The 3552-nt window shown below is 40.8% G+C and overlaps 1 pseudogene; it reads left to right on the top strand.

The window, feature by feature from the left end:
• Positions 1-1382: 1382 nt before the first annotated feature.
• On the top strand, positions 1383-1502 carry LOC129901790 (5S ribosomal RNA; annotated as a pseudogene).
• The last annotated feature ends 2050 nt before the right edge of the window (positions 1503-3552 follow it).

Here is a 3552-nt window from a genome sequence, read left to right as displayed (position 1 = left end):
CGTAAGGAATAGGTATGGATACTTGTATTTCATTTCCTCCTCCGCTTCCCGGGTCATCTCTTCACGATTTTTATTTTGCCATAATACCTTGACGGAAGATACGTCCTTAGTTCACAATCTTCTACTTCGCCAACCCAGGATGGCGATAGGTTGCTTCTCATAGGATAACTCCTCTGTGACCTAGATACCCTCTAAGGTATATACCCGAGTTGGATTACCAACATACTTGCAAAGCATTGATACATAGAAGACTAGATGTACCACTTCCAGATTCGCTGGTAAGTCCAGCTCGTAGGCAACCTTGCCTATTCGGCGGAGGATTTGATAAGGTCAATGTATCTGGGACTAAGGTCCTCTTTCCTACTGGATCTCATTACTTTCTCTGTGGGGAGGTACCTTCGGAATTGCCCAATCATTAACTTGAAACTCTAGAAGTCGACATCGATTACCTATGTATGACTTCTGTCAACTCTGAGCGGCTAACACCCTCTCCTGAATAAGCTTCACCTTCTCAATGGATTATTAAACTATGCCTGGGCCCATTAGTCGTGTTTTACCAACATCAACTCACCAATTGACGAACTACTCTTTTTGCCATACCAAGTCTTTTAGGGGGCCATCTGGAGACTAGAATGATAGTTGATATAGTAAATACTCTTAACAGGTAGTAGGCAATTATCCAAGATACCTTTGGAGTAAACTATATAGGCTTGCAGCACCTCTTATAGCATTTATCTAGTAAGCTTATTCCATCCTTCGGTCTGAGGGTACAATGGTGTACGAAGACTTATCTGTCTTCCCAATCTCTTCTTGGACTGATCTTTACTAGTTAACTATAACTCGGGCTCCTTCATCTGAGACAATAGATATAGGAACTCTGTAAAGTCTAACCACCTCTTGACCTATAATTTTACACAATATCGATTGGAAAGGTAGTCCTTGATTGAAGGAACATGGGCTGATATTGTTAATCTGCGGATAACATTCCATATAGAATTATTTGTCCAGGGAGTGCAAAGTGAGTCTTGTAGCCAAGGTCGTATTATGGAATCTTCAACCTCGTATATTACTTCTTACCTTGTTTAGATGACATCAACAGGTACCCTCACCTTTTGGGTTTTGCTTTTTGCCCATTAGAGATGGTTACTAAGTTGTGCTGAAGTCCTCTCACACAATGACTTGTATAACCGTTCTGTGGTTTGCCTTATCATTAACTGGTATTATGTTGAAGAATTGTGGCATACAAGTGCGCCATCTGTTAGTAATCGGCTAATCCTGCTTGTTTTGCTTAACCTCTTTTACAATTCCCTTATCGTAACTTATAACACTCTAGGTACATAATCCTGTGTCATTGCTTCGCCGCTAGTTCTGATTCTCCCATATCGTGAGATCATAGTAGAACTAACGCACCAGATCCCACCAGAATTCCAAAGTTAAACGTGCTTGGGTGAGAGTAGTACTAGGATGGGTGACCCCCCTAGGAAGTCCTCGTGTCACGTTCCATTGCCATGCTCGCAATAATGTGTGAAGGCACTCATCTTAGCCCAAGATTTACCTTAGAATCTTTTCGCTAGTCTTCATATTTTTACTAGCCCTCTCTTCTTCTCTCTTACAACCGGTATCGGGGTAGATCTTTAATTCAACCATGACTGTGTCTTTTTTGGCCATTTAATTTAACTTCTCTTCATATTCCTCGGTAACATCTCCAAAATATCATAACTCTTTTTCATTAGGTACTCCTCTGCTTGGTGTTATGCTGTATATAACTATTCGCAGGTTGTACAACTACTCTTATAACACTGGTATGAGGTAAACACAGTCTTTTCATCTCCCATCCCGTCTTGCTTTATATATCGACTTCACACTAGGACTTGCTCGTGCTAATGCTATTTTGTCCTACTTCTTTCTTCTCTTCCTTTATATACTCCTTGGTCTCCTCATTTCCTACCATAGGAGATTTTCTATTCTCTTTTATACTTGTACGTCCTAATATCAGCGACCAATGATGTTGTTTCCATATCTTAATCTTTACTCAAACACGGCCCTACTACCCTTTTCACGACCCTTAGTTTGCTCAGTCCTACTCTTTTATCGTATTCACCCCTTTTTGTAGGCACCCATGATTCTTCGCACGATCTTAGATACCACGGCTTGTATCTATTTATTATTGGCCTTGAGCTCTTTCTAACTTGTGCCATTATGGGATATCGCTTGAAATTTAAGCGATCTTATCAACATGTGACAGTTTCAGTTGATTTCCTCTCACGCTTGAATTTATCTTATCCACTTCCCCCCTTTAGGGTGTACCCATGTCATCCTCTATTTATTTTCAACTGGTCATACGCATATGATTCTGTTCCAACAAATTTAACAAACTGCACTATGTCTACACCTTTTGTTAACTCATCTATACTTTAGGTTGCCCTTGTAAGAAACCTTAATATAACCATGGGGTGCTCAGAATTCTCAATAACTAGTACCCAATCTAGTCCAAGTCCTGGTACTCGAGTCATATAATTAATTTAGTAGTTTAGCCGAAGCCACATTTCATTCATCATAATCAGTACGTCACTAGTGCTTATAATAGTGTCCGATTTTCCATTCGGGGCACTTATACGCTGATGACACGTGTCTCGCGTTTTGTTTATCATATTTTTTTCCAATGGATACCACTTGTTCCTTTGATAATTTCACAATGCCTCAGTTGTTTTGCAATTTCTATTCCCTATCTTCGAGGGATCCCACTATTTTCCAAAGTGGAGGTACATATACACAATACCCTTCTTTACTCCATGAGCTTTCATTCTTATGGTTACCATGGATACGATCTCTCAAGATATGTTACAACCGTATATCTCATTCTCTTTGTATCTCCAAAAAATAATTCAGCAGAGTTTCCTCTATATTCCTTGCTATCCCAAACCTGCACTCAGGAAATACCAACAATGCCTCACAAGGCCAAAACATATGTGCATATCATAGTCTATCACATCCACACAGGGCACCAAATATCGGCAACAAAAGGAGATATATATATAATAGAGTGTGGCCTGGATCTATCAATGCATACACATCTTGGGAGAAGATTAATAGTATACCTGTAACCATGTTTGATGACGCCTCCTGATCCAAAGTAAGTCCGCCACGGTCTCCACTATGGCCTGCTGAGGTATGCATACCCTGCTTCATATGGTGCATAGACAACGAAGAAAAAACTCCAACAACTGATCCAGTAGGTTGAGTTGCACCCTTCCATCTACTCTTAAATGGAAACTCTCTCATAAAATGGCCTTGACAGCCACAGGTGAAACAAACACCTATAGCAAGACAACATTTCCCAAAATGCGCCTTACCACAGCCAGGACATTTAGGTAAAGGTAGTTTCAACTGACACGACCCTTTGCTCATTGGTGCACCTGAAACCCTGGAGCTCGGACCGACTCCTGGACATTCTGTGTTATCGAATATTCCACCTGGGAACTGAGGGATACCCTCTAGGCTAGTTGGTAGGGGTATATACTATACTGGTAAGGTTGTCTGCCTTGAAACTCC

This window comes from Solanum dulcamara, chromosome 8, assembly GCF_947179165.1.
Source record: "Solanum dulcamara chromosome 8, daSolDulc1.2, whole genome shotgun sequence".
In the NCBI taxonomy this organism is placed as follows: Eukaryota; Viridiplantae; Streptophyta; class Magnoliopsida; order Solanales; family Solanaceae; genus Solanum; species Solanum dulcamara.
This window is presented reverse-complemented; position numbering and strand designations above follow the sequence as displayed.